The following is a 14,253-nucleotide window of genomic DNA, read 5'->3' as shown; positions in this document are numbered from 1 at the left end:
GAGAGAGAGAGAGAGAGAAGCATGAAAGAGAGAGAGCAAGGAGAGAGACTGAGGGGGGAATTCACATAGGCAGCACGGTCCTGAGGTTTGTTGATCACCTGCTACACTGAGACCTGCAGGTGGAACTAATAAATATACGGGGAAACAATGGGGGAACTATATGGCGTAACACACAGTGCCACTGGCCCAATAACATGTCCTTGACTTGATTATTTACAGCAACTCCTTAGGTGATCATATAATAATTATGTTGACAATACAAAAGTGTTATTAAAAACCTTATTTTCACTATTAAAAACCTTATTTAGACTGTAATAAACCTCATTTTGACTGTAAATAATCATTTAGACTGTAATAAACCTCATTTGACTGTATAAACCTCATTTAGAACTGTAATAACCTCATTGACTGTAATAAACCTCATTTTGACTGTAATAAACCTCAATTTTGACTCTGTAATAAACCTCATTTGACTGTAATAGAACCTCATTTTGACTGTAATAAACCTCATTTTGACTGTAATAAACCTCATTTAGACTGTTATAAACCTCATTTGACTGTAATAAACCTATTTTGACTGTAATAAACCTCATTTTGACTGTATAACCCTCATTTTGAATGTAATAAACCTCATTTTGACTGTAATAAACCTCATTTTGACTGTAATAAACCTCATTTTTGACTGTAATAAAACCTCATTTAGACTGTAATATAATATAAACCTCATTTTGACTGTAATAAACTCATTTTGACTGTTATAAACCTTATTTCGGACTGTTATAAACCTCATTTTGACTGTAATAAACCTCATTTGACTGTAATAAACCTCATTTAGACTGTAATAAACCTCATTTTGACTGTAATAACCTCATTTAGACTGTAATAAAACCTCATTTAGACTGTAATAAACCTCATTTAGACTGTAATAAACCTCATTTAGACTGTAATAAACCTCATTTAGACTGTAATAAACCTCATTTAGACTGTAATAAACCTCATTTAGACTGTAATAAACCTCATTTAGACTGTAATAAACCTCATTTAGACTGTAATAAACCTCATTTGACTGTAATAAACCTCATTTAGACTGTAATAAACCTCATTTAGACTGTAATAAACCTCATTTAGACTGTAATAAACCTCATTTTAGACTGTAATAAACCTCATTTTGACTGTAATAAACCTCATTTTGACTGTAATAAACCTCATTTAGACTGTAATAAACCTCATTTTGACTGTAATAAACCTAATTTTGACTGTTATAACCTTATTTAGACTGTTATAAACCTCATTTTGACTGTAATAAACCTCATTTAGACTGTAATAAACCTTCATTTTGACTGTAATAAACCTAATTTTGACTGTAATAAACCTAATTTTGACTGTTATAAACCTCATTTAGACTGTTATAAACATTATTTAGACTGTAATAAACCTCATTTTGTTATTGTTATACAGCTTCTGTTTTGTCTCTCTCTCTCCTCTCTTTCTCTCTCTCTCTGTACCCCGCCCTCTCTCTCTCTCTCTGTACCCCCCCCCCCTCCTCTCTCTCTTTCTCTCTCTCTTTCTCTAAACCTTATTTTCACTATTATAAACATTATTTTGACTGTAATAAACCTCATTTTGACTGTAATAAACCTTAATTTTGACTGTTATAAACCTCATTTTGACTGTAATAAACCTAATTTTGACTGTAATAAACCTCATTTTGATTGTTATAAACCTCATTTTGACGTTATAAACCTCATTTTGACTGTTATAAACCTCATTTTTGACTGTAATAAACCTAATTTTGACTGTTATAAACCTCATTTTGACTGTTATAACCTCATTTGACTGTTATAAACCCTCATTTTGACTGTAATAAACCTAATTTTGACTGTTATAAACCTCATTTAGACTGTAATAAACCTCATTTTGACTGTTATAAATCTCATTTTGACTGTAATAAACCTCATTTTGACTGTTATAAAGCTCATTTTGACTGTTATAAACATTATTTAGACTGTTATAAACCTTATTTAGACTGTTATAAACATTATTTTGACTTTATAAACATTATTTTGACTGTTATAAACCTCATTTTGACTGTAATAAACCTCATTTTGACTGTAATAAACATAATTTTGACCTATTATATACCTCATTTTGACTGTTATACAGCTCATTTGACTGTAATAAACCTCATTTTGACTGTTATAAACCTCATTTTGACTGTTATAAACCTCATTTTGACTGTAATAAACCTAATTTTGACTGTAATAAACTTAATTTTGACTGTTATATACCTCATTTTGACTGTTATAAACCTAATTTTGACTGTAATAAACCTCATTTTGACTGTTATAAACCTCATTTTGACTGTTATAAACCTCATTTTGACTGTTATAAACCTCATTTTGACTGTAATAAACCTCATTTTTGACTGTTATAACCTCATTTAGACTGTTATAAACCTCATTTTGACTGTTATAACCTCATTTTGACTGTAATAAACCTTATTTTGACTGTTATAAACCTCATTTTGACTGTTATAAACCTCATTTTGACTGTAATAAACCTCATTTTTGACTGTTATAAACCTCATTTTGACTGTTAAAACCTCATTTTGACTGTTATAAACCTCATTTTGACTGTTATAAACCTAATTTTGACTGTAATAAACCTCATTTTGACTGTTATAAACCTCATTTTGACTGTTATAAACCTGATTTTGACTGTTATAACCTGATTTTGACTGTAATAAACCTAATTTTGACTGTTATAAACCTCATTTTGACTGTTATAAACCTCATTTTGACTGTTATAAACATTATTTAGACTGTAATAAACATGTTTAACTCATTCTTGTACATGTGTTATACATTCACACAGCTGGTGTTATACAGTCACACAGCTGGTGTTATACAGTCACACAGCTGGTGTTATACAGTCACACAGCTGGTGTTATACAGTCACACAGCTGGTGTTATACAGTCACACAGCTGGTGTTATACGGTCACACAGCTGGTGTTATACAGTCACACAGCTGGTGTTATACGGTCACACAGCTGGTGTTATACAGTCACACAGCTGGTGTTATACAGTCACACAGCTGGTGTTATACAGTCACACAGCTGGTGTGTTATACGGTCACACAGCTGATGTGTTATACAGTCACACAGCTGGTGTGTTATACAGTCACACAGCTGGTGTTATACAGTCACACAGCTGGTGTTATACAGTCACACAGCTGGTGTTATACGGTCACACAGCTGGTGTGTTATACGGTCACACAGCTGGTGTTATACAGTCACACAGCTGGTGTTATACGGTCACACAGCTGGTGTTATACAGTCACACAGCTGGTGTTATACAGTCACACAGTTGGTGTTATACAGTCACACAGCTGGTGTGTTATACGGTCACACAGCTGATGTGTTATACAGTCACACAGCTGGTGTGTTATACAGTCACACAGCTGGTGTTATACAGTCACACAGCTGGTGTTATACAGTCACACAGCTGGTTTTATACAGTCACACAGCTGGTGTTATACAGTCACACAGCTGGTGTTATACAGTCACACAGCTGGTGTTATACAGTCACACAGCTGGTGTTATACAGTCACACAGCTGGTGTGTTATACGGTCACACAGCTGATGTGTTATACAGTCACACAGCTGGTGTGTTATACAGTCACACAGCTGGTGTTATACAGTCACACAGCTGGGGACCAACGCAAAATAATCAATTTGTTTAATTTTACAGCGTGATAGTTGTAATATAGTGTTATTCGTTTGTAAAACTAGACTTTTATTCCATTCTGTTCTCTTCCAAGCCATTCCATTATATTCCATACCATTCTAATTGTTGCAGTACAGTTTCATAGTTTGACCTAAGACAGAGGTGAGGCGTCCTCCAGGCACATCATAGTTTGACCTAAGACAGAGGTTATGGCTTCCCTCGGTCACTCATCGTTTGACCTAAGACAGAGGTTATGGCTTCCCTCGGTCACTCATAGTTTGACCTAAGACAGAGGTTATGGCTTCCTCCAGTCACACCATAGTTTGACCTAAGACAGAGGTTGTGGCTTCCCTCAGTCACACCATAGTTTGACCTAAGACAGAGTTATGGCTTCTCCCGGTCACACCATAGTTTGACCTAAGACAGAGGTTATGGCTTCCCTCGGTCACTCATAGTTTGACCTAAGACAGAGGTTATGGCTTCCTCCAGTCACACCATAGTTTGACCTAAGACAGAGGTTATGGCTTCCCTCGGTCACACCATAGTTTGACCTAAGACAGAGGTTATGGCTTCCCTCGGTCACACCATAGTGATGACAGTCAGCGAAAAGTTTTATCCAGACAGTCAAAGTATCACCATTAAGTAATAAGACAATCTAATCAATAAATACTAATAATCAGTTATTAGAGGCCTTATCGCAGGACATTACAGGGATAGGCCTCACAATCACTACCTGGTGGTGCTAGTCTCTATATTACAGACTCCTCACAGTCACTACCTGGTGGTGCTAGTCTCCTCAGTCACTACATAGTCTCTATATTACAGACTCCTCACCGTCACTACCTGGTGGTGCTAGTCTCTATATTACAGACTCCTCACCGTCACTACTTGGTGGTGCTAGTCTCTATATTACAGACTCCTCCCAGTCACTACCTGGTGGTGCTAGTCTCTATATTACAGACTCCTCACAGTCACTACCTGGTGGTGCTAGTCTCTATATTACAGACTCCTCACCGTCACTACCTGGTGGTGCTAGTCTCTATATTACAGACTCCTCCCAGTCACTACCTGGTGGTGCTAGTCTCTATTACAGACTCCTCACAGTCACTACCTGGTGGTGCTAGTCTCTATATTACAGGGAAAGGCCTCACAGTCACTACCTGGTGGTGCTAGTCTCTATATTACAGACTCCTCACAGTCACCACCTGGTGGTGCTAGTCTCTATATTACAGAGTCCTCACAGTCACTACCTGGTGGTGCTAGTCTCTATATTACAGACTCCTGACAGTCACTACCTGGTGGTGCTAGTCTCTATATTACAGACTCCTCACCGTCACTACCTGGTGGTGCTAGTCTCTATATTACAGACTCCTCACCGTCACTACCTGGTGGTGCTAGTCTCTATATTACAGACTCCTCCCAGTCACTACCTGGTGGTGTTAGTCTCTATTACAGACTCCTCACAGTCACTACCTGGTGGTGCTAGTCTCTATATTACAGGGAAAGGCCTCACAGTCACTACCTGGTGGTGCTAGTCTCTATATTACAGACTCCTCACAGTCACCACCTGGTGGTGCTAGTCTCTATATTACAGAGTCCTCACAGTCACTACCTGGTGGTGCTTGTCTCTATATTACAGACTCCTGACAGTCACTACCTGGTGGTGCTAGTCTCTATATTACAGACTCCTGACAGTCACTACCTGGTGGTGCTAGTCTCTATATTACAGACTCCTCACCGTCACTACCTGGTGGTGCTAGTCTCTATATTACAGACTCCTCACCGTCACTACCTGGTGGTGCAAGTCTCTATATTACAGACTCCTCAGTTATTACCTGGTGGTGGTAGTCTCTATATTACAGACTCCTCACCGTCACTACCTGGTGGTGCTATTCTCTATATTACAGACTCCTCACTGTCACTACCTGGTGGTGCTAGTGGTGGTGCTAGTCTCTATATTACAGGGATAGGCCTCAAAGTCACTACCTGGTGATGCTAGTCTCGATATTACAGACTCCTCACCGTCACTACCTGGTGGGCCTAGTCTCTATATTACAGGGATAGGCCTCACCGTTACTACCTGGTGGTGCTAGTCTCTATATTACAGGGATAGGCCTCACCGTTACTACCTGGTGGTGCTAGTCTCTATATTACAGGGATAGGCCTCACCGTCACTACCTGGTGGTACTACTCTCTATATTTCATGGATAGGCCTCACCGTCACTACCTGGTGGTGCTAGTCTCTATATTACAGGGATAGGCCTCACCGTCACTACCTGGTGGTGCTAGTCTTTATATTACAGATGCCTCACCGTGAATACCTGGTGGTGCAAGTCCCTATATTACAGACTCCTGACAGTCACTACCTGGTGGTGCTAGTCTCTATATTACAGACTCCTCACCGTCACTACCTGGTGGTGCTAGTCTCTATATTACAGGGATAGGCCTCACCATCACTACCTGGTGGTGCTAGTCTCTATATTACAAACTCCTCACCGTCACTACCTGGTGGTGCTAGTCTCTATATTACAGACTCCTCACCGTCACTACCTGGTGGTGCAAGTCTCTATATTACAGACCCCTCAGTCACTACCTGGTGGTGCTATTCTCTATATTACAGACTCCTCACCGTCACTACCTGGTGGTGCTAGTCTCTATATTACAGACTCATCACCGTCACTACCTGGTGGTGCTAGTCTCTATATTACAGACTCCTCACCGTCACTACCTGGTGGTGCTAGTCTCTATATTACAGACTCCTCAGTCACTACCTGGTGGTGCTAGTCTCCTCAGTCACTACATAGTCTCTATATTACAGACTCCTCACCGTCACTACCTGGTGGTGCTAGTCTCTATATTACAGACTCCTCACCGTCACTACCTGGTGGTGCTAGTCTCTAAATTACAGACTCCTCACAGTCACTACTTGGTGGTGCTAGTCTCTATATTACAGACTCCTCCCAGTCACTACCTGGTGGTGCTAGTCTCTATATTACAGACTCCTCACAGTCACTACCTGGTGGTGCTCTTCTCTATATTACAGACTCCTCCCAGTCACTACCTGGTGGTGCTAGTCTCTATATTACAGACTCCTCACCGTCACTACCTGGTGGTTGCTAGTCTCTATATTACAGACTCCTCCCAGTCACTACCTGGTGCGGTGAGTCTCTATTACAGACTCCTCACAGTCACTACCTGGTAGTGCTAGTCTCTATATTACAGGGAAAGGCCTCACAGTCACTACCTGGTGGTGCTAGTCTCTATATTACAGACTCCTCACAGTCACCACCTGGTGGTGCTAGTCTCTATATTACAGACTCCTCACAGTCACTACCTGGTGGTGCTAGTCTCTATATTACAGACTCCTCACCGTCACTACCTGGTGGTGCTAGTCTCTATATTACAGACTCCTCACCGTCACTACCTGGTGGTGCTATTCTCTATATTACAGACTCCTCACTGTCACTACCTGGTGGTGCTAGTGATGGTGCTAGTCTCTATATTACAGGGATAGGCCTCAAAGTCACTACCTGGTGATGCTAGTCTCAATATTACAGACTCCTCACCGTCACTACCTGGTGGTGCTAGTCTCTATATTACAGGGATAGGCCTCACCATTACTACCTGGTGGTGCTAGTCTCTATATTACAGGGATAGGCCTCACCGTTACTACCTGGTGGTGCTAGTCTCTATATTACAGGGATAGGCCTCACCGTCACTACCTGGTGGTGCTAGTCTCTATATTACAGGGATAGGCCTCACCGTCACTACCTGGTGGTGCAAGTCTCTATATTTCATGGATAGGCCTCACCGTCACTACCTGGTGGTGCTAGTCTCTATATTACAGGGATAGGCCTCACCGTCACTACCTGGTGGTGCTAGTCTCTATATTACAGGGATAGGCCTCACCGTCACTACCTGGTGGTGCTAGTCTCTATATTACAGGGATAGGCCTCACCGTTACTACCTGGTGGTGCTAGTCTCTATATTACAGGGATAGGCCTCACCGTCACTACCTGGTGGTGCTAGTCTCTATATTTCATGGATAGGCCTCACCGTCACTACCTGGTGGTGCTAGTCTCTATATTACAGGGATAGGCCTCACCGTCACTACCTGGTGGTGCTAGTCTCTATATTACAGGGATAGGCCTCACCGTCACTACCTGGTGGTGCTAGTCTTTATATTACAGATGCCTCACCGTGAATACCTGGTGGTGCAAGTCCCTATATTACAGACTCCTGACAGTCACTACCTGGTGGTGCTAGTCTCTATATTACAGACTCCTCACCGTCACTACCTGGTGGTGCTAGTCTCTATATTACAGGGATAGGCCTCACCGTCACTACCTGGTGGTGCTAGTCTCTATATTACAGACTCCTCACAGTCACTACCTGGTGGTACTAGTCTCTATATTACAAACTCCTCACCGTCACTACCTGGTGGTGCTGGTCTCTATATTACAGACTCCTCACCGTCACTACCTGGTGGTGCAAGTCTCTATATTACAGACCCCTCAGTCACTACCTGGTGGTGCTATTCTCTATATTACAGACTCCTCACCGTCACTACCTGGTGGTGCTAGTCTCTATATTACAGACTCATCACCGTCACTACCTGGTGGTGCTAGTCTCTATATTACAGACTCATCACCGTCACTACCTGGTGGTGCTAGTCTCTATATTACAGACTCCTCACCGTCACTACCTGGTGGTGCTAGTCTCTATATTACAGACTCCTCACAGTCACTACCTGGTGGTGCTAGTCTCCTCAGTCACTACATAGTCTCTATATTACAGGGATAGGCCTCAAAGTCACTACCTGGTGATGCTAGTCTCAATATTACAGACTCCTCACCGTCACTACCTGGTGGTGCTAGTCTCTATATTACAGGGATAGGCCTCACCGTTACTACCTGGTGGTGCTAGTCTCTATATTACAGGGATAGGCCTCACCGTTACTACCTGGTGGTGCTAGTCTCTATATTACAGGGATAGGCCTCACCGTCACTACCTGGTGGTGCTAGTCTCTATATTACAGGGATAGGCCTCACCGTCACTACCTGGTGGTGCAAGTCTCTATATTTCATGGATAGGCCTCACCGTCACTACCTGGTGGTGCTAGTCTCTATATTACAGGGATAGGCCTCACCGTCACTACCTGGTGGTGCTAGTCTCTATATTACAGGGATAGGCCTCACCGTCACTACCTGGTGGTGCTAGTCTCTATATTACAGGGATAGGCCTCACCGTCACTACCTTGGTGGTGCTAGTCTTTATATTACAGACGCCTCACCGTGAATACCTGGTGGTGCAAGTCTCTATATTACAGACTCCTGACAGTCACTACCTGGTGGTGCAAGTCTCTATATTACAGACTCCTCAGTCATTACCTGGTGGTGCTAGTCTCTATATTACAGACCTCTCACAGTCACTACCTGGTGGCGCTAGTCTCTATATGACAGACTCCTCAGTCACTACCTGATGGTGCTTGTCTCCTCAGTCACTACCCGGCAGTGCTAGTCTCCTCGGTCACTACCTGGTGATGCTAGTCTCCTCAGTCACTACCTGGTGGTGCTAGTCTCCTCAGTCACTACCTGGTGGTGCTATTCTCTATATGACAGAATCTTCAGTCACTACCTGGCGGTGCTAGTCTCCTCAGTCACTACTTGGTGGTGCTAGTCTCTATATTACAGACTCCTCACAGTCACTACCTGGTGGTGCTAGTCTCTATATTACAGACTCCTCACAGTCACTACCTGGTGGTGCTAGTCTGTATATTACAGACTCCTCACAGTCACTACCTGGTGGTGCTAGTCTCTATATTACAGACTACTCACAGTCACTACCTGGTGGTGCTAGTCTCCTCAGTCACTACCTGGTGGTGCTAGTCTCCTCAGTCACTACCTGGCGGTGCTAGTCTCCTCAGTCACTACCTGGCGGTGCTGTGTAGAAAGGATAATGGACCTATATTCATGCATTTCCAGAATGCTAATAATCCCTAGACAGTCAGGGAGCAATGCACATTCCAAAAACTATGAATGGAGGTCTATTTAGTGCAAATTTTGACGGCAAGGAAATATAACCAGTTTTGAGTGCGGTCCTCCGGACCTCGTTGACGACCGATGGCGCCTCTCAGGACAAAATTAGTTTGACACCCCTGATCTAATGGTTAAGGTGAGGGATTGGAAATGAAAGCTCATCCTCTGTCTGTAGCTAGCGGGTGAAATACATCTTTAGCTAGCGGGTGAAATACATCTGTAGCTAGCGGGTAAAATACATCTTTAGCTAGCGGGTGAAATACATCTGTAGCTAGTGGGTGAAATACATCTGTAGCTAGCGGGTGAAATACATCTGTAGCTAGCGGGTGAAATACATCTGTAGCTAGTGGGTGAAATACATCTGTAGCTAGCGGGTGAAATACATCTGTAGCTAGCGGGTGAAATACATCTGTAGCTAGCGGGTGAAATACATCTGTAGCTAGCGGGTGAAATACATCTTTAGCTAGCGGGTGAAATACATCTGTAGCTAGCGGGTGAAATACATCTGTAGCTAGCGGGTGAAATACATCTGTAGCTAGCGGGTGAAATACATCTTTAGCTAGCGGGTGAAATACATCTGTAGCTAGCGGGTGAAATACATCTTTAGCTAGCGGGTGAAATACATCTGTAGCTAGCGGGTGAAATACATCTGTAGCTAGTGGGTGAAATACATCTTTAGCTAGCGGGTGAAATACATCTGTAGCTAGCGGGTGAAATACATCTGTAGCTAGCGGGTGAAATACATCTTTAGCTAGCGGGTGAAATACATCTGTAGCTAGCGGGTGAAATATATCTGTAGCTAGCGGGTGAAATACATCTGTAGCTAGTGGGTGAAATACATCTGCAAGAGGGTCTGTTCAGGTGGGTGCAACGTTAAAAATAAAAACTTTACGTGTTCAGGTATAGAAATGTGTTGTGTTGATAGATCAGGAACGAGTGTTTGTCATTTAGAACTAACTTGAAGGTACTGTGAGGGACTGACTGAATGGGATGGTGTGCTGGCTCACTCACACCACCTGCTGGACTTATGATGTTACTACACCCTGTTTCCTGGATACAGTATCAAATCCTCTCACACATTTCACTGCTATTCTGCTGTTGTTGTTGTTCCAGACAATATCATCCACGTTACCCTCTTCTGCTATTCTGCTGTTGTTATTCCAGGCAATATGGAGTCCTACGGATGTGCTCTGTTTCACCCTCTAGTACTGGATTGGTCAAGTTAGCCTGGAGTCCCACGGATGTGCTCTGTTTCACCCTCTAGTATTGGATTGGTCAAGTTAGCCTGGAGTCCCACTGATGTGCTCTGTTTCACCCTCTAGTATTGGATTGGTCAAGTTAGCCTGGAGTCCCATTGATGTGCTCTGTTTCACCCTCTAGTATTGTATTGGTCAAGTTAGCCTGGAGGCCTGCGGATGTGCACTGTTTCACCATCTAGTATTGGATTGGTCAAGTTAGCCTGGAGTCTCACTGATGTGCTCTGTTTCACCCTCTAGTATTGAGTCCCACTGATGTGCTCTGTTTCACCATCTAGTACTGGATTGGTGAAGTTAGCCTGGAGTCCCACTGATGTGCTCTGTTTCACCATCTAGTAAGATAGCATGAGATGAAAGTAGATGTTGAAAACTGAGACCAGGTAATGCCTATGTAGAAGACATGAATTAGGATCATGGTTTGGTTATGAGGTAGCCCTGCCCAAATAAGTACATTGGTACATATTGGTTGGGGTAAGATAGGCCTTTATAGATGTCAGACATAGTCGTGAACCCCCGATCTCCCACGGGAGAAAACTAACGTCTTGACCAATGAGACCAAGAGGAAATGTCCTTATTTGGGCAGGGCTAACTCATAACTCAAACCATGAGCCTGATTCATGTCTTCTACAAAGGCATACCTGGTCTGTAGGTCTATGCTACCTTGTGAAATAAAACAGGTTTAATTAATATGATCTATAGTGAATCATTGCGCAATATAAATGTATGGTGTCATATCTCTATCCTATCATTGCTATAATAAGCCCTGTCATGTTCAGGCTAAATTATAACTTCAATCTTCTCTCATATTTCAGTAATGTTCTGAATCATGTTGATTAATAAACTGTGGAAACTTGTTTTTTGATTACAATTTTTTTTTTTTACTTGACACGGATCTGATTGAAGATACTTCTTCCTCTCCACGACCCATCATTGTGAAACTGGCAGGAAATTCTATGGTCTTTTCTCATTTGGGGAAAAAGTCAGTCCTCCGTCCTCTCTCCTCCGCCCTCCCTCCCTCTCTCTTCCTCCCTCTCTCTTCCTCCCTCTTTCTTCCTCCCTCTCTCTTCCTCCCTCTCTCTTCCTCCCTCTCTCTTCCTCCCTCTCTCTTCCTCCCTCTCTCCTCCGTCCTCTCTCCTCCGTCCTCTCTCCTCCGTCCTCTCTCCTCTCTCCTCTGTCCTCTCTCCTCTGTCCTCTCTCCTCTGTCCTCTCTCCTCCGTCCTCTCTCCTCCGTCCTCTCTCTTCCGTCCTCTCTCCTCCGTCCTCTCTCCTCCGTCCTCTCTCCTCCGCCCTCTCTCCTCCGTCCTCTCTCCTCTGCCCTCTCTCCTCCGTGACCCGGAAACCGATGGTTTGAGGAGTGGTTGAGGAGTTGTCAGTTCATTAGTAGGTCGAACGGAAGACTTATCCTCCCCTCCTCGATAGGACACATTACTTTCCTCAGTGAAAGGTGACTACCTGAGTCCTTCACAGAAGAGTTTTGATATCTCCTCCACACACCCTTTTAATCAGCTGTTGTTTTGTCTGAGGAGAAAAGCATACAGACATGTAAAAACAATAGGCTACTTATTGTTTTATCTAGAATTTTTTTTACAAATAAAACATTTTAAAAAAATGACTTTTATTTTTACTAGGCAAGTCAGATAAGAACAAATTATTATTTTGAATGACGGCTTAGGAACAGAAGTTCAGGGGCAGAAGGACAGACCACTAGGCTGCCCTGCCACGTCTACACTCTAACCACTAGGCTACCCTGCTACCTCTACACTCTAACCACTAGGCCACCCTGCCACCTCTACACTCTAACCACTAGGCTACCCTGCCACCTCTACACTCTAACCACTAGGCTACCCTGCCACCTCTACACTCTAACCACTAGGCCACCCTGCCACCTCTACACTCTAACCACTAGGCTACCCTGCCACCTCTACACTCTAACCACTAGGCTACCCTGCCACCTCTACACTCTAACCACTAGGCTACCCTGCCACCTCTACACTCTAACCACTAGGCTGCCCTGCCACCTCTACACTCTAACCACTAGGCTACCCTGCCACCTCTACACTCTAACCACTAGGCTACCCTGCCACCTCTACACTCTAACCACTAGGCTGCCCTGCCACCTCTACACTCTAACCACTAGGCTACCCTGCCACCTCTACCCTCTAACCACTAGGCTACCCTGCCACCTCTACACTCTAACCACTAGGCTACCCTGCCACCTCTACACTCTAACCACTAGGCTACCCTGCCACCTCTACACTCTAACCACTAGGCTACCCTGCCACCTCTACACTCTAACCACTAGGCTGCCCTGCCACCTCTACACTCTAACCACTAGGCTACCCTGCCACCTCTACCCTCTAACCACTAGGCTACCCTGCCACCTCTACACTCTAACCACTAGGCTACCCTGCCACCTCTACACTCTAACCACTAGGCTACGCTGCCATCTCTACACTCTAACCACTAGGCTACCCTGCCACCTCTACACTTTAACCACTAGGCTACCCTGCCACCTCTACACTCTAACCACTAGGCCACCCTGCCACCTCTACACTCTAACCACTAGGCTACCCTGCCACCTCTACACTCTAACCACTAGGCTACCCTGCCACCTCTACACTCTAACCACTAGGCTACCCTGCCACCTCTACCCTCTAACCACTAGGCTACCCTGCCACCTCTACACTCTAACCACTAGGCTACCCTGCCACCTCTACACTCTAACCACTAGGCTACGCTGCCATCTCTACACTCTAACCACTAGGCTACCCTGCCACCTCTACACTTTAACCACTAGGCTACCCTGCCACCTCTACACTTTAACCACTAGGCTACCCTGCCACCTCTACACTTTAACCACTAGGCTACCCTGCCGCCTCTACACTCTAACCACTAGGCTACCCTGCCACCTCTACACTCTAACCACTAGGCTGCCCTGCCACCTCTACACTCTAACCTCTAGGCTACCCTGCCACCTCTACACTCTAACCTCTAGGCTACCCTGCCACCTCTACACTCTAACCTCTAGGCTACCCTGCCACCTCTACACTCTAACCACTAGGCTACCCTGCCACCTTTTTACATCTAAATGTTGCTACAAGGGTATGAGATGTATCTAATTACACACCACTAGGACTGGGATTACACACCACTAGGACTGGGATTACACACCACTAGGACTGAGATTACACACCACTAGGACTGGGATTACACACCACTAGGACTGAGATTAC

This window comes from Oncorhynchus kisutch, unplaced genomic scaffold, assembly GCF_002021735.2.
Source record: "Oncorhynchus kisutch isolate 150728-3 unplaced genomic scaffold, Okis_V2 Okis07a-Okis12b_hom, whole genome shotgun sequence".
Classification (NCBI taxonomy): Eukaryota; Metazoa; Chordata; class Actinopteri; order Salmoniformes; family Salmonidae; genus Oncorhynchus; species Oncorhynchus kisutch.
This window is presented reverse-complemented; position numbering follows the sequence as displayed.